General features: G+C 36.9%; 1 long non-coding RNA gene across 9 annotated transcripts in view; it reads right to left on the reverse strand.

Moving 5' to 3' along the window:
- The window catches only part of LOC112675908 (uncharacterized), a 36,535-nt gene that overhangs the window by 13,734 nt on the left and 4,005 nt on the right, over window positions 1-18,796 (reverse strand). For 2 of the 9 annotated variants that reach the window (XR_004810816.1, XR_003146145.2), the window contains exons 3-7: window positions 18,410-18,554; window positions 13,696-13,834; window positions 11,061-11,159; window positions 3,631-3,734; window positions 238-351 (exon numbers count right to left, since the gene is read on the reverse strand). This is a non-coding gene — a long non-coding RNA (uncharacterized LOC112675908). Of the gene's footprint in view, window positions 1-182; window positions 352-3,630; window positions 3,735-11,060; window positions 11,160-13,695; window positions 13,835-18,409; window positions 18,555-18,796 lie in introns of all 9 variants that reach the window. The other 7 variants (XR_003146146.2, XR_003146147.2, XR_003146149.2 and 4 more) reach the window with 7 other exon arrangements.

The raw sequence follows: 18,796 nt of genomic DNA on the forward strand, positions 1-18,796 counted from the left end.
AGAAATATTCCTGGAAAAAAAAATGTATATATGTTTAACTCTTTAAAAACACCATTATTATAGTAACCAGATGTAATTCTTTCTAATGCAATTCCAGAGATCAGGGATGGAAGGCATCTCCTGGGATTAATATGCTTATGCATAGGGAAGAGGTCATGGTTGTTGGGGTAGGGGCAACAAACCAGTAACTTGTATAGGTGGGTGCTTTTGGAGAGAAGAGATTCCTCTAATATGTACCGAAGTCTTAATAGTTTAGAGCCATTATGTTCTTCTACATTCCTCCCACTCAGCAAACATCTTTGTCCAGTTCATACATCAATTCATGCCTGGTGGCTCCAATGTTGCCTACTCCTGGGAAAATAGTAACATGGAAGGAAAGTTTGCAAACATTTATTCATTTCCATGGCTCAGTCTAGTTATGGGAGAAATACCTCATGTACCAAGTGGATATTTTTCCAACTGCCAATGAAAACTTAATTCCAGAGAAGACCAAAACACAGCATATTTTCTGACATGTATCTCTCACCCATGTCTTAGAAATTCTATACCTACCAGGCACAAATGCATTTCTTTCAAACATTTGTAATGTTGAACTGAACAATTTCCTGCACTGTTTAAACTCTAATCCTCTCTTTTTCAAATCACCCCCAGCGGTGGCTATCAGTTGTCAAAAGCTGATGGGCATTAACACATAGGTTCACAATCAACTTTAGGCATCGTATTTATGAAAACAGGCCTTCTGCAGATGCCTTATCTTAAATCAGGCTTGACTGTGGCTTTTGTTTTTCTAGGTATTGTTTTGATAAAATTTAGCAGGAAATAAATGATTAAAACATCTGGCGACATCAACTAGAAAGTGTGTAGATGAACTATAGAAGACAACACTCAAGAATTTATGACATTTCAGCCCAATTACAATTTTCCTATTGTTTTAACCACCTGGATGTGGAATACTCTGGGCTGTTAGAATTAATTGAAGGAGGCAGGTAGGGGAGCAGACTTAGTTGCTTGTGGCATAATAATTAGTACTATAGAAGCTCCACCAGCCTGCAGGAGGCCTGCATCCAACATCCCACTTCTCTTTGATATGATTGTCTCATATTTTGCAGACTATAGTCTTGTCTTTGGTGCAAACCCAGTAACCTTTTTGGCCAGAATGCAAACTGGAATGCACTTTCTTCCTAACAGGTTAAAGCCTATTCTGATCGTTGGGTTCTGATCTTATTAAAAATGGTCATAGCAGTGAACTCTTCAGCAACTAAACACCCTGGGTGATCTGAAAGTGTACCTTAAAAAATGTTTTCTGACATGTATGAAATTCTGCTACCAATTCCACATTTTATTTCAAATTGATGAAGTGATAAAAAAATGTTTTCCACTCATTCCTAACAGCTGGCATATGCCAGATATACCCAGCTAGCAATGATCATACAGATTTATACTTTGAAAATTGTATCAGAATCAGTGCCTGCAGGAGTGATCTTTTCAAAGGCAATTAATAATCTAAAGTATTGTAAAGCATAGGTGCATTTTAGCTGCTAATCTTTTGTATCTGAAGATTTCCTGAAGATTTCCTTCTCACTTTAATAAATAGAATTAACAATCTCATTAACATAGTATAGGCTTTAAAAGTTCTACAGCAAAGAAAACCATTAAATTCAGTGTATCCCAGGGATCCCTGGGTGGCGCAGCGGTTTAGCGCCTGCCTTTGGCCCAGGGCGCGATCCTGGAGACCCAGGATCGAATCCCACGTCAGGCTCCTGGTGCATGGAGCCTGCTTCTCCCTCTGCCTATGTCTCTGCCTCTCTCTCTCTCTGTGACTATCATAAATAAATAAGAAAATAAAAAAAATTCAGTGTATCCCAGTGTTTCCCAATGTTTTTGACTATCAAAAAATTTTGACTCATTTGACTCATATGTATATTCTAAGGACTTAGATGTTCCATAAAACTCAATGTGGGAAATACCAATTTAAAGTGATTATTAATTTTAAAAAATGGATGTGTTTGATGTCCATCTGAACATGATGAACAGGCATGATACCACTTTTAGTTGAAGTTGACATCTTAATGAACAGTATAAGATAACTGCACTACAAATCCTTAATAGAATCCTCTAACTCTGAAATTTGCCTTCTATAAAAGACACAAAAGAAACTACTTTTAGACAAGATGTATCTCTAAGTATTCTTGTTTTTTAAAGATTTTATTTATTTGAGAGAGAGCATGAGAGAGATCACAGATATAGCAGGAGAGAGAGAAATAGACGCCCTGCTGAACAGAGAGCCTGCCACAGGGCTTGGTCCCGGGGCCCTAAGATCATGACCTGAGCCAAAGGCAACACTTAACTGGCTGAGCACCTAGGTGCCCCAAGTATTCTTGTTTCTAATAGATTGGGCACGTACATCATTGAACTGTATTAATTTTAAAAATGCACAGAAGTGGTAGGGAAATCTAATAGCTATATAAATATCACTTAATACTTATAACAATGGTGAGGTAGATATGATCCTATCCCATTTTAGTGATGAGAGATTGACAACCTATAGAATGGGAAAAGATATTTGCAAATGACATAGAAAATAAAGGGCTAGTATTAAACTTAACACCCAAGAAACAGAAAATCCAATCATGAAATGGGCAGAAGACATGAACAGAAATTTCACCAAAGAAGACAGACTTGGCCAACAAGCCCATGAGAAAATGCTCTGCATCACTTGTAATCAGGGAAATACAAATCAAAACCACAATGAGATACCACCTTACACCAGTGAGAATGGCAAAAATTAATAAGACAGGAAACAACAAATGGTGGAGAGGATGTGGAGAAGGGGGAACCCTTTTGCACTGTTGGTGGGAATGTGAACTGGTGTGGCCACTCTGGAAAACACTGTGGAGTTTCCTCAAAAAGTTAAAAATAGAGCTACCCTATTACCAGGCAATTGCACTACTGGGTATTTACCCCAAAGATACAGATGTAGTAAAATGCTGGTCACCTGCACCCCAATGTTCACAGCAACAATGTCCAAAATAGCCAAACTGTGGAAGGAGCCATGATGTCCTTCAACAGATGAATGGATAAAGAAGATGTGGCATATATATATATATATATATATATATATATATATATATATACACATTACTCAGCCATCGGAAAGGACAAATACCCACCATTTGCTTTGATGTGGATGGAACTGGAAGGTATTATGCTGAGTGAAGTTAGTCAGTTGGAGAAGGACAATCATCATAGGGTTTCATTCATATGAGGAATATAAGAAATAGTGAAAGGGATTATAAGGAAAGGAGGGGAACTGAGTGGGAAAAATTAGAGAGGGAGACAAACCATGACAGACTCCTGACTCTGAAAATGAACAAAGGATTGAAGAAAGGGAGGTGGGTGGGGAGTTGGGGTGACTGGGTGATGGGCACTGAGGAGGGCACTTGATGGGATGAGCACCGGATGTTATACTATATGTTGGCAAATCGAACTTCAATAAAAACAAGTGAGAAAAAAAAAAAGAGAGCAATTGAAACACGGAGAGGTTAGATAACTTACCCAGGTGAACATAATAGATGATAAAGCTGTGTTTTGACCCTATGCAGCTTATAAACAGAGTTTCTCCCCACTAACCTGATGCTGGTGGTCTTGGCCTCTTCCTCAGATAAAGGAAGATTTTCCTCTCTCACATGCACACTGACCTGGGTTTCTGAGATTGGGAGGAGCAAGTCAGCAGCCTTCCAGAATAAGAGAAGGAAGGTCAGTGGTGGGGCTCAGCACACACCCCACATCTCTCACCTGATAGAGCTGAATTCTAATATGATAGTAACTTTTACCAATTTTTCTTATTTTTTTCCCATGGAGATTACATATGGATCACTTCTGGCCTCTTTATATCCAGTGAGGGGGCATGGAATCTAAGTGTTTGAAAATAAAGCTCATTGAGCCAAGTTTTACCACTAAGAAGTGGGTGGCCTAAGACAAGCCACTTTCCTTTCTGAGTCTTAGTCCCCTCATCTGCAAAATAAGAATACGGAGCCAAGGCACTTCTAAGACCTTGTCCAACCGTATAATTACATACATGGCATTTATTTGTAAATAACTTTTTTCAGTAAAGGTAATAAGAACTACAAGATTGGAATCACTGAGCAATGTGTCTTTTTCTATGTTTTTTTTAAGGTTTTATTTATTTATTTAAATATTTTATTTATTTATTCATGAGTGACACAGAGAGGCAGAGACATAGGCAGAGGGAGAAGCAGGCTCCCTACAAGGAGCCCAATGCGACACTCAATCTCAGGATCCTGGGACCACAACCTGAGCTGAAGGCAGATGCTCAATCACTGAGCCACCCAGGCACCCCCTTCTCCTATGTGTTAATGCTTATATTCCTTGGAATGGATTGGAGAATTCCATGATTAAGGAAATGCCCTGAATGGGAAGACTGTGGTGACTCTGAAGGTCTCTGATCCCTGATTTTTTTACAAATAAGCTTCTCCATAGTTTTGTATCTATTCAAGATAAATGCCAATCTAGGATCATTCAAAATAAGCACTAATCTAGGACCCCTACTTCCAAGTCGTGAGCCCATGAACAAAGGGTTATTTTATTCATCAATATATTATCAATAGTATTCAGTACATAGTAGGGGCATAACAGTAGTGGTCAAATTAAATTGAACTCAAGTTGGGAGATTTGATTAAGCATTTAATAAGTTGGTAATACATATTGGAAATTCAGCAGTATAGGCAGCAACAAGCAATCTTAGAGGTAGTATAAAAGAGAGGGTCCTGACCATTAGAGTTTGGTGGTCAAGTTAGTGTAGAAGATATTTACATCTGGTGCATTATTCCTTGAACATGTTTTCTGTTTTCATCTTCTTATTAAAAAAATATACCAAAAAAGAAATAATCATTGTAAGATTGGCAAAGACTAAAGGAAAGTCTATATACCCAAATATGAAATTAGAATATCAGGGTGGAGTATCTAAGTGTGCCCATGTGATTGAGGGCTCAAGACTCATGCTTCAGTGAATGACAAGAGTGACAGAATTGAGTCACAGAATATTCATTACCTTCAAGACAAACAACCCCACATAGTATACTTCCTTCATTATGAGACATTAATGAAATTGAGAGGGATAAGACTCTCATGGTAACTGATGAAAAAAAAATCTGATACCATTTATGGAGGCATAAAACTTAGTATATTGGGCATATTCCAAAAGAAAATTTAGCTTAGTCAAAACTTCTGCAAATCAAAAGTAAGACTGGATAACTATTTTTAAATTTTTATTTATTATTTATGATAGTCACAGAGAGAGAGAGAGAGAGAGAGAGAGAGGCAGAGGGAGAAGCAGGCTCCATGCACCGGGAGCCCGACGTGGGATTCGATCCTGGGTCTCCAGGATCGCGCCCTGGGCCAAAAGCAGGCGCTAAACCACTGCACCACCCAGGGATCCCAGGACTAGATAATTTTTAAAAATGGTGGAACTCTCTTATTCAAATGAAAAGGAATTGACGGTAAATCTACATTTTCTTGGTGAAAATTGGAGTTTATTAGTATAATTCATCAAATTAGGAAGTAAAGTTGATTAGTTATTTGATTGAGACTGCATTGATTAAGGACTTGGAAAAAGCTATAAATCTAATCAGGGAAAACATCCTTCCACATGGGAAAAATACTGGGTTGACATTTAGAAGATAGTCACTTTTTATAGCAGCTTTTATTTAATATGCAGAATTATAAAAATTTACCAGTTGTTGATTTTACACACTAACTCTTAGGAATCTATCTTAAGAGAGTCTGAAGAAAAGCACCAGTTGTCTCCTAGAAAAATAAAATTCACAAGATCTTCCTCCTTTTAGGTGAAGTGGAAGTAGAACAGTAATCTTGGGCCTTTGTTCCAGTTAGATATTTAATCTGAATAATGCAGGCAAGACTAATCCTACCATTGCCTCAAAATGCTGTGTTTCTCCCTCCTTTCAGCACCTTTCTCTTTGTGCATGGCTTGGGTAAGTATTTAAACTTTTTTCTTCATTTCTATGTGTGCAGATATAGCCTTTATGGATGGGGAAAGACGAAGCATTTGTTTTTAGAAAATAAAATGCTGCCCTTTCACTCAAAACATTTTCCCTTGGAGAGCCTCCACAGATCAAACATATTCTTTTTCACAATTGAACCAATCCTGGCAAAAGCTGTGACCACAGTTTTTGATTTATTTTGGCTTGTGATGAAAGGCAAGCACTTTCAAAACGATTCCACCCATGGCTCTCACTAGGGAGAACACCCTGAGTGGAAACGTGGAAAACATTTTGAAAGATGGGAAGGTGCAAATATGCTCTGTTAAAATGCACTTTCTGTTGGAATTCTACTGCTTGAAAATATTCTCCATATTTTGCAGGATTTTAAAATATTGACAGTCATTGTGTGCCTAGCCATATTTTATACTGTGTTACTTCCCAGAGCTTTGAAATCTACTTAGAGCTGGATCTTCTGATTCAGGCTGGAAATTATTCTCATCAAGGCAGAGACTTCCTCCTGACCAATGCCCATATAGCTAACACATGCTGTCAGCAATTCTGTCCAAATACATTCTGTGTGTGACCACTACTCCCACCTTAGCCCAAGATAGTATCACCTCAGTAGGAACCACTGTAAAAGCTCCAAAAGAATCTTCCTACTCTCACACTAACACTCTTTTAAAATTTAACTATCTGTGGCACCCAGCTTTTGAAACTTATGTATTTTCTCATCACCCTCTGATGGCTTCCTGTCACACTTGGAATAAAATTCCCGAGATTCAAAAACAGTTGATTTTTTTGTCTATCTGGCGTTTCTTTGTTGTTAGAGTTTCTGTAACACTCTAGCTTTCTATATCCTAATACCCTAAGCAGAAGACGAACTCATCCACATCCTTTAATTTACAGAAGCACAGCACAACCACAGAACTCAGTCAATGTTACCATGAGTAAGTGAAAAACTAGAAATAAACCCATGTCTTCTGCTTCCTGGTAAGGATTCTTGCAATTATTCCAAGGCTCCTGGAGCCTTTCCCTCCTTCTTCTTTGTGATCTCTCTCTCTCTCTCTTTTTTTTTTATTCAAATCCCATCTTTCAAAATCAAATTTCCTCCAACATCACTCCTTTGACCTTCTGTTTCTCTGCCTTTTTTTCGTGGGCCAGAATAGTGATTCTCAAGACCTCTGCTTTCATCTCCATGCTGATTGCTTACAACATCCATCTCAATTTTTATTTCTAATCCAGACACCAACTTTTTATCTGTTAATTAAATTGCTCTAGATAGATGTAACCTCATCCTCTCAAATTTAACAAGTGCTAAACCACATATTTAACCTTATAATTTCCCTGCCCCTTCCTCTACTTTTTCCTATTTCCAAATCAATGCTCTTTGCTGACTCCCATTTTCCTGTAAGTGGTAAATTCCTTCTCCTGGTTCTCTGGTATCACAATTTAGGATTCATCTTTTATAAATGTCTGTTTATCTATACCTGCCAGTCTTAAAATAATCACAATTTCCTTCCGATCTGCCTTCCTTATTTTTTCTCTTCACTTTGTGGTTTAGATCACATCTTAGTTCACTTGGGCTACTATAGCAGGATACCATGGACTAGGTGACTAACAAACAACAAATATTTACTTCTCATAGTTCTGGAGGTTGGAAAGTCTGGGATCAAGGTGCCAGCAGGTTCAGTATCTCATGAGGGCCTGCTTTCTGGTTCACTGACAGTTGTTTTGTTGCTGTGTTCTCACATGGTAGAAAGGGTAAAGGAGCTTCTAAGGTGGTTTTTATAGAGGACATTTATCTTATTCATGAGGCTTCCACCCTATCACCTAATTATCTTCCAAAGGCCCCACCTCCTAATACCATCACACTGAGGATTAGGTTTCAACATAGGAGTTTGGGGCAGACACAAACATTCAGTCTGTAGCATGCCCTTTTTACCTTATTGTGGATTATTGTCTAAGCATTCTCAAGTCCTTGGCTTCCATTCTCCTTCCTATTAACTCCTGTTCTTTTATCCTTCCTTTCTATCCCTAAATTGCCAAGTATCCACAAGAGACAAATCTTCCTGAAATACAGCCTTTATTCTCATCACTTCTTAGTTTAAAAATCACTTTTTACTATGTTTTTTAGAGTCCCTTTAAGGCTACTTTTATGAATTCTCTCCTACCTCTAATGCCCCCTTTTAAACAAATATATTGGATGTGGGCACAATGGTGCTTAAATAATTATCACTAACTTAATTACTGAAAACAAACACTTCCAATTATTCCACTTACTATGTGCAGAACTGGCACTATCACTCTTTGTTATGGAAATACTGGATAGGAGAGTTGTTAGACTTGAAAAAAAAAATGACAGATGCCATAAAGGCATCTTGTCTTTAAGTAAGGAATAATAAGTTGTAATTATGTTTAGATTTTGATTCCTACATGTATTTGATGGCTGATTTAGGAAGCCTTCCTTTAAACACACGAATGTGCTATTTGAATGAAAAATAGATGAGAGAAATGATTCTGAAATAAAAGAATCTCTTTAAATTTTTTTTTTTTTTGGTCATTTGAATGGAGTTTATGTACCAAGAAGCAGAATATTAAATATTATTGGAAACCTGTCAAAAAAATTACTATTTGAGACTTTGGTTTCCTAGATAACTTAGAGAAAGGGCACAGACTTGGTTGTAAGTCTTTGTTTGATTACTTGATTTTTTTTTTTTTTTGTATATTATTCCATATGTCTACTCGTCTGATTTTTTTTTATATAGGGAGGGATGGAGAGAAGAAGCAGTGATGAAACTAGATGGAATTGTTTAGATAGAAAGAATTCCATTTAAGTGTAATTCCCCTGATAGCATTAATTTGGTAAAAAACCTGGTACATGACCTGCTCCTAACCTTATATTGAGCAGTCAAAGATAGCTTTTAAAAAAAGCATTGTCAATTCTAAGCTGCAATAGCTCTCGCTTGCCATCAACAATAGTACCTCATATCCTGTGTGCAAAGTAACTAATAAGGGCCTGATTGAAGTTTTGACTTCTATTACTCCAGTCATGGTGGAGTCCCTTGAGGATGAGTAGGAAATGCCACTAGACCCTAGATGGTCTGTGCCTGATTTCTGAATTTTGAGGCATTCCACCCCTAAAGCGGCTATTGCTGCTCAAATTCTAATAATGTTTTTGTATGTCAGTGCTTGTCTCCAATAATGCTCAGGCATTATACAGGAGTGGCATGTGGAAGTTCACATTAATCACTGCAGGACTGTGCTAGCAAACATTGGTAATTCATTCATTTCTTTCTTTCTGCCCTTTAAATTTCTCCCCCTCCCCCTCCTTTTCTTCCTTTTTTTGATCCTTTCAATCCATTTTAAGAGGAGGGATTCAAAAGATGGTACCTTTTGCCTTAAATTTGCTATTCTACCCATAGTTAAAAGTAGGCTATTTTGTTTATTTATTGCCTTTCTTCTTTCCTCATTTAAAGCTTCTCTAGAGAGTATAAGAATGGTCAAAGAAGAAATGGGAAAACAGAGGAGGAAGGAAATGAAGGAATGTAGATGGTAACACAGAGGCTAATTGAGAGGAGTAACAGCCAAATATGAGAAGGGAAAAGTAAATTGAAGTTGTAAAGAAATAAATAGAAATGATAAATGAGTGAAAGAATTCATCCAGTGATTTATGGTGAGACTTATTATCCTGAGACTTGAGTTTGATTTTCTATAAAATGGGAATGTATTCCTTCTTGGTAAAATACTCTGAAATCTTTGTATTATAGTCCGTCTTTACCAGCAAATCATTAAACTTCTTTTAAAAAAGAAAAAAAAACAGATTTCTAGTGAATGCCAATATCTGTTATTTTTCTCTGTTTTAAAGCTATAGCAGATATTGGAAAATATTGATTATTCAAAGATCACCTTGGGCCTTTCTGGCCAATTCTAGATAATACATTTCCCTCTTTTACCTCCTAGGATATAAATTTGATAAGTAGACAATTCTTAACAAAGTGTGCCCTTTGCCATTTAACTTTAGGATGCATGTGTATGCTCCAAAGATATATATAAAGCATTTTAGAATTACTTAACTTTTAGAAAATCATTATGATATTGTTATAAATCAGTCATATTATTTCCCTTTAAAAGCTAACCTGAAAGGACAATGTTTGGACCATCCACCCATAGGGTCACCCTTCTGATCTTATAAACAGATTTCTTTATTTTGTTTTTCTAGCTGTAGCTCAATACTGTCTCACTAAATTTGCTAAGAAGATAATTTTTCAAAGTTCTCTAAAGGACCTGCTTTGTGGCCTGCTCTAGAGCTTTGCCTCTCCTTCTTATTGTCTCACATTAGGTGAAGAGAGATTCTAAAAGAGGGATGAGTTATTCTTGCAAAGGTGCTTTTCTATTAATATATTCCATATTCAACCTCTTGGCCTATACATTACTGCATTTTATATTTCTTCATTACTGTACATTTTGTTATTGATTTTGATTAAATCCATTTGGAAGTCAATATTCACAACAGTAAAAACAGAAGGTATATTTGACTATTAAATATGGTACACTTATCCTCCTTTATCATACCCCTGAAGGTGCATTATAGGTCTGGGAGTCTCCTCTGCCTCTTCAGTAAATCTCATCAGGAGGGGCTTCCAAAGCTAAGAATTATATCGAGCTCATTACTTATTGGTGCATTCCACGCATGCAGAGCAGGGAAATGTTCAGTGGTTCTAAGTTCTTAAAACACTCCCCAGCTCCTTAACTACCTTTGTCACTAATCCTGTCACCAGCCAATCCTGTCACCAGCTGGCTGAGTTTCAGTTTATTATTTACCATGTGCTGGAAGTGCTCTGTGTTTATGAGAAAGCCCCTTTACTGGCCTTGCTGTTCCTTAGGCAGAGGGAGGCTTCAGTAGTCGCGGGGAGGGTCGGGGGTTGGAGGGGGGGAGTGACACCTTTGCTATTAGCATTGGCTTTGAGAGGAAAGAGGTACAAAGCCAAAGAGCGCAGCCAGCTGAGATCAGTCAGCTGTGATTAAGACAGAGTAACTCACCAATGGTGAAAATAGCCAATCAGCTGGAAACAGGCTTCCAAAGCTTTCAAAACACCGTCACCTGCCAGCTGAGCAGCAACCACTCACCATCTATTGTTGCTGAAGAGAACAAAGATCAAGTGTTTGCAACTGCTCTTAAAAAGCTTCAAACAATAACCTTACCTCATGTTTCTAGTTCTATCTTTGGCCATTCTATACTAGATAATTGTGTGAGTAATAGTTTCTCATATATGGAAAACAAAATTTATTAAATGTGGGAAACAACCCTACTAAAAATAAAATCCTATCTTTATTTAAAAATTTGATATCTGGTTCATCATGGAATTTTACACTAGTTTTGATTCTTAAGACTATTACATTAAAATACTGTTTATCTCGATTAGAGTTTTTTGGTGTCTCCTTTTATTTTGCACTGGAGGTGAGTGCCTCACTCACTGCACCCTGGCCCCAGCCCTGTTTATTAAACATTATCATATGCTCACAAAATCACAAGGAGACTGACTGTATAGCCATTTTACAGATGATAAACTGAGGCTGATGAAGGTTAAAAATCATGTCTGAGGATATTCAGGAAGGTCATGGTGGAAATGAGTAGTCTAGAACTCTGGATTACTGAATTCTGTTCTGGTATTCTATTCATTTTGGAAACTCCAGACCACATTGGTTGCATAAAATTAATCTTTTTTTAAAAAGATTTTATAAATTTATTCATGACAGAGAGAGAGAGAGAGAGAGAGAGAGGCAGAGACATAGGCAGAGGGAGAAGCAGGCTCCATGCAGTGAGCCTGATGTGGGACTCCATCTGGGGACTCCAGGATCACGCCCTGAGCCGAAGGCAGAAGCTCAAATACTGAGCCACCCAGGTGTCCCGCACAAAATTATTCTTAACCATTACTAAAATTAACATACAGGTAACACTTTATTTTTTTATTTTTTTACATGTAACACTTTATATAGAACATTGCTCACACTTAATCCTCATGGTAACTCTTTATATAAGTAGCATAATATTAACTATTCATAAAAAAGACTAAAGGTCCACAGAAATTATAAAATTTGACCAGGATCCCACAGAAAATAAATGGTAGTATATGATACAAACCCAACTTTTCTGAATTGGAACTTTATGCCCTTTTAAACTAGGTATGGAAATATTTTTTTTAACAAAACACAAAAGGTGCTGCATGTAAAATATTTGTAAATTTGACCACATTAAAATTAGCATCTTAGTAAGTGAACTATAACAAAGTAAAGAGACAAGTTGCAAATGGTGATAAAATATTTCCAATATATATAACTGATGAGATTGGTATGAATAATATGTAAAGAAACTTACAAATGAATAAGTACAATGAATAATAAAAAAATAAGCAAAAGTATAAATGAGCATATAAAGAGAAGTTTCAACATTATATACTTTCAGAGCTTTGGGGAATCATTTATTATTTTATTTTATTTTATTTTTTTTTTATTTTTTATTTTTTTAATTTTTATTTATTTATGATAGTCACAGAGAGACAGAGAGAGAGAGAGGCAGAGACATAGGCAGAGGGAGAAGCAGGCTCCATGCACCGGGAGCCTGATGTGGGATTCGATCCCGGGTCTCCAGGATCGCGCCCTGGGCCAAAGGCAGGCGCCAAACCGCTGCGCCACCCAGGGATCCCATTTATTATTTTATCCAACAATTATTTATCAAGTATCTACTATAGATCAGATTTTGTTATCTTTTTAAATGAACAAAATACAGATTCTACTAGAATGAATGTAAAATTCATTTTAGTAGTAAAAGAAACATATAAACCATACTTGCAGTGCAAAAATGGTGTTTTTATAGAATTAGAAGCAAAGTTCTTTGGAAGCCCTTAAGAGGAAGAAACTAATTCTAGAAGAGATCACTTTTGAGCAGGGATTTGAATCAAGAAGGAAAGAAATATATGGACCCAATGAAATAGTTCCAAGCTCCATTGCAAAAATAAGATTTGAACTTGGCCTAGAAAACTGGCTAGTACCAGGATGGTGAGAAGGATGGGTAGTCCTCATCTAGGGGAGCAAGAAGTACAGAGAAAACTGAGATCATGGACCCACATCCGAATAGAGAAGCCAGAAGTAAGTGAGTAATGATTGGATAGGTTATATTCAACAAGATCACAGGTCTTGAATGAGGACTCATGAACTTGTCCACAAGAGGACAGCATTTTAAGTTTCTGAAAAAAGGGCATAACATAAAAAGGTGGTTTTCAGGTCTTTGCTGATGAGTGGCTCCCTTCAGAAGATCTTCCTATTCCAGAGATTGCCCAAGCTGTATAAGTGGGAGTCAATCAACATAGGTTTTGCTTGGCTGCACATGGAAGGAGAAATGGTGATTGTTGGCTCCAATCAGAGCCAAATCTGACTTTTCCTACAGTGTCAGCTGGGTTTGGAGAAAGCTTAGTTCTGTTCACAGAGGGCAGAACTCAAGGAAAGAAAGAACACCAGAGTTTCAGATATCAGAAAAGAAGAGAGGCTTTAAACCCTCAAAAATGACAGACCATAAAATAGAGCAGATGAAGGAGAGGTAGAGGAGAACAAAGGTCATCACTATGGGAAGTAGCTGCATAATAATAATTATAGCACTCAATTAATACCTTATACTTACAGAACACTTTTGGCACTTTATCATTAAAAAATGATTTCACACTTGAGGTCAATTTCACAGATGCTGAACTTGATTTTGATCAGAGAGCTGGACTGAAAAGAGAAAGAAGACTGGGCAGATACCTGGTTGAGGGCTTTCTCTGAGAAGACAAAGGAAGCTTGGTTATTAATTATGAAAGATGGAGATGAGAGGAGGTGCCCCAAATTATTAAGAATTAAATGGGGGCCCTTGATTTAATGAGATGTCTCTTTATTTCATTAGGGAAAAACCTGGATAAGTCAGGGGACATTGATCTTAGAACTAAGAAATTTTAGAGTTAGAAAAAACCTTTGAGTTTTTTGAGTTACCTTTGAGAAGAGGTAAACCCCTCTTATGGTCCCGTATCATATTATATCTTTTTCCACAGTTACATTTCAGTGCTTTTTCATAGCAAATATAAGCATTGTATTTGCCTTTTAATTCCTTGGAGTATTTTATAAACCTGGGTAATGCAGTCCTGTTTAAAACCAACAGTTATAGATGGTTTCATCTCTAGCCCACGTCTTTCATGACCTCAATTACTGCATTAAAATATTGTTAGCAAATTAAGATTCAAATAGCATTTATTACACAAGATCAAGTTCCCTTTACAAGTAATTTACATATTGTCACAATGACTCTGTGCCAATTTCTTACAATTTTGACATTGTGGGAGAGCAGCCAGCACTAATGCATAGGATTGAGACATAATTTATTATGAAACTCACTCTGCTGTATTTAAGGAAATAGTGCGACATAACAGAAGTCAGTGCACATAAGCAGTATGCTTCTTTGGATTATCCTATATTCAGATATGGCAATGCAGTAATGATTCTACCTGGAGCAGAAAGAGTCCAATACTAAGATGATTTCAGGTATATGGGAAGAAAGTGATGAATTTCTACTTGATAATTTGAACCATTCTCATAAATCATCTTTTGTCTCCATCTATCTTTCTTAATTTCATCTCCTTATTTCAGCTCCAGATAGTGTAGTGGTTAAGAACAAAGGTGTTGAGCAGGATTGCCTAGTTTCAAATTTTAACTCTGCTACAGTTTTTCCTGTGTGACCTTGGGCAGCTCATTTAACCATTCTGTGCTTCAGTTTTTTTATATGTAAAATAGGACTAGTCATAGTGCTTATCTCATAGGCTGTAGTGAGAATTAAATGGATTAACAGAACAATGCCTCACAGTAAACACCACAAATACATTGGTTATTTATTACTGGTCTTCATGTTATGTGTTTCTATATCCCCTTTCACATTTTTTTTCTCTATTTTAGCACTAATGTTAGGTAGGTTAGATCATTTTTTTTTTTTCTTAACGTGCCTGCCATACTCCCACATTCTGAGCTATTCTATGGCAGAAACTATACATATTTCTCTTTGATTAGGTCCCAATAAATACATGTTGGTTATATAGTTCAATTTTGGAGATGAATACACATTCAGTACATGTACTTTCCAAAGTAGTTCATTTATTTATTTATTTGTTTGTTTTTTAATTTTTTTTTCTGAATATAGTGAAAAAGAGCTTTTGAAAATAGCAGAAGTCAGGTGGTTGGGAGCCTTCAGAATTCCTATCTTTTGACTTCTACCCTGACATCCCCTCTCAGCCCATCTGGTGGTTGCTCTGGGTTTGTCCTTTGAGAACCTGAAGTGATTTCTCTTTCCCTGTGTAGGGATGGAAGGTGAGAGTACTCAGTTCCTGTATATCCAAGCCCCAGGAGGCCCTGAGAGTTACCCATACTCAAGAACTCATAAGTATCTTTTTTCCCCCTTCCTGCAGAAATTCTCATTAAAACAGAAACAACTTTTTCAAAAGCAGTGCTTCTTTAAGAGTGGCCCCAGGATCAGCATCATTGACACCACCTGGGAACTTGTTAGAAATGCAAATTCTTGGCCCTACCCCAGATCTAATGAATCAGAAGCTGTGGTGATGGAGCCCAGCAATCTGTGTTTTAATAAGCCTTCTAGGGTATTGTGTTGCATGCTAATGTTTGAGAAACACTGCTCAGAAGGGTCTTGATTCTCTAATAGTACATCATTAATAGCAACAACTACACTAGAAGGGTAAAGAAAGGATTAGGGGACCATCATGGCCAATTAAGAGCACTACAACAAGCTATCACTGAGTGGTCTCTGCAGGTATGGTAGTAAGTGCTTTCTGGTGTTTTAGCTTATTTAATTTTGCCCACAGTCTATTAAAAAGGTGGCATTAATTCATTGTTGCCAGGGGAGAAAACTGAAGCACAACCTTTACTCAAGATCGCTGAGCTGGTTACAGAACTAGAAACTGAACCCAGGTCTGTCTGATGCCCAACTTAGGCTTCAACTGTTTCACTTGGCTATCTTTTAAAATGCACATCTTTATTCTTTGTGCTTAGTTTAAGTGATCCCTGTTTTGGGCAAATATTCCTTCTGTTTTTCAGAATGCCATATATTTGTGTGTATTTATGTATGAAGATTATAGCTAAATTCGTTTTTGACAATGTAGGTTAACTATTTCGTTTCAGCAATCATTTGTTGTGTGCTAAGTATTATATAAACATGTGCAGAAGTGCTCATGCTAGCATCTTTGACCTCAAAGTGATCACTCAAATAACTGTGACTAGAATCCAAAATGAAACGGGGAAAATAGAATTAAAATATCCCAGATATTTAATGCAAATAGATCTTCAATATAAAAGATTTGCTATACTAAAAGGATAATGAGAAACTTCTCAATAGGTACTAATAGCAGCTAATGTTGAGATTAATTAATATTGTTGACTAAATTTTATATTAGCTAGTTTAAGTCATGATCTGAGGTAAGGGAGAATGAATAGAAAGTTTCGAATACGGAGTTTCATCCCCATGTGTGTAACACTATTTGTTCTCTCCACAAGCATTTATTGAGGGTTTGCTATGTGTCCCACACTTTACAAGGTTTTGCATGTGATAAAAAAGAACTAGAAAACAGTCCCTCTTCTCAGGGAGCTAGCAAGGGACTTTGTCCCTTGGCTTGCCCTGCTGCTATCAAGATCAATCACTTGTTTTAAAATAATGTTCTATTCTGCTTAAGGCTATTAGTGATCGTGCTCACATAAAAATGATTTGATTTCTCACCAGCATCTTTGAATTTGATTTAATATCCAGGGGTCCCAGCTCAGTCAACTTTCTTTAAAAAAAAATAAAATAAAATCTGTAGTCAAAGCATAAAGTCTTAACTAATGTAACAAATGCTTGACTTTTATTTGTTCTGGAAATTGATGAGTGGTATGAGATGCAAAGATGAGAGAGTCTGTACACTCAATGAAATCACAGCCATGCATGCAAATAAAATATTACAATGAAAAGAGATGCATACTATCACAAATGTGTGCAGATAATTAATGGTCATCAAGAACAGAGCACTATAGATCTGTGGTGAATTGCTTCATGGAGGCGATGATAATTGAAGAGAGCCTTGAAGAATGATTAGACATTCTGTGAGTAGACGTAAGGGAAGAAAATTCTAACTATGGAGAACAACATTTGCAAAGATGGGTACATGAACAAGCATGGTATATTAAAGAAACCATGATTAGAGTTTGGATGTATGTAGGTGAAGGGAAAAAAATTTAGAGAAAAGAAAAGTTTTGAATACCATGTCCAGAAACTTGGAGCTCATGTGTTGGGTAATGAGGATCTACTGCAGGAAGTTAAGCAAAGCCAGGTGATCCTTAAGCAAGAGATTATAAAGTTCCTATCTATGCATTGAGAAGTTCTGTATGGCTGCAATGTAGAGAATGACTGGAATTATTATGGAGTTATTATGTAGTGGATACTGAGGAGTAGACAAAGGAATGCACTTGACAGGGCTTAATAATTGGTTATATAAGGTAAAGCATACACAGCCTTGAATTTTCAAATCTTCGCTTTTTAAATATTTTTTTTTAGTTTGTCTTTGACCTTTGTCTATTAAAAATTAATACTATTTGCACTAACTGTGAGTTTGACCACAAGGACCAATATGTGTTCTGTTGCCCCTTTCAAAGCAAGAGTTTTCAAAGACTGTTCCTTGTTTTAGAAGCCTACTTTCCACAAGAGTTTTGAAGAGCCTTTTTACAACTTAAACTTTGAGACTGAGTCTGTAATATTGCCTGGAGCCATCATTTCCATATTGATCATAAAGCAAGCAGTCAAATACAAATGATTAATCTAATTCTGCAGACTTGCTGCTCATACACCCAAACTGCTCAGCTATTGCCTGGGTGGAGGCAGAAACAGCTGATGTACACCCAACTGATACACACACGTACACACTCAGTTTTTGTGGCATCTAGATGTGGGCCTGCACTCTCTAAACCATCCCTGATTGCCACCCTACCCCAGTCCCCAGGATAATTTTTCTCTTCCTCTAATCTCCTGAAGTTCTTTGTTGTTAACTCTCTTGTCATTTCCACCAGAGTCTGTATATATGCCTGGATTGTAAACTCTAGGGAGGCATGATCTTTGTCAGAGTCATCTTTCTGACTTTTTATTAGAGTCATTATTTTACATAGGACATGGAACATACTTAAGATTGCTCAAATTTTCACTGCCACACTTTTGTAGTCTTTTAATAAATAATATATTCCTAGCCCCCCCGCCCCCCACCACCAACTCCACCTCATCCCCATCATAATGACCAGAATGTGGAACCTAAGAGCTTTGGCTGTGCCAACAAACTGACCAGTTCAGTGAGGAGTTATCAAGGACCAGGTCAATGTAATCAGGCTTATTCTTGAGATGGAAGATCTAGTAGAGGTAGTGAATTTTGTGTCTCTGAGTCGTATTTTTGGTAAATGCATCATTTCTCTTCAATATATAATAGTAGCCTAATAAAATTTAAAGTAAGATATTTTTAGCACAATAAAAGAATGGTTAATATCTTTAGGAATAGTACTGATTAGTATATCATCAGAGAGAGCATGCAGAAAAGCTATACATGCCCGAGAGGAGACTTTTGGTCTAACATGGCTGAATTCTCAAATCCTTCTGAAAAATATTAGATTCTATATCACAAATTTTCCATTAGCAATAACATAAGCAACAGAGATATTTGATGAATATAAATTAC

The sequence above is a fragment of the Canis lupus genome, chromosome 30 (genome assembly GCF_003254725.2).
Source record: "Canis lupus dingo isolate Sandy chromosome 30, ASM325472v2, whole genome shotgun sequence".
Taxonomy (NCBI): Eukaryota; Metazoa; Chordata; class Mammalia; order Carnivora; family Canidae; genus Canis; species Canis lupus.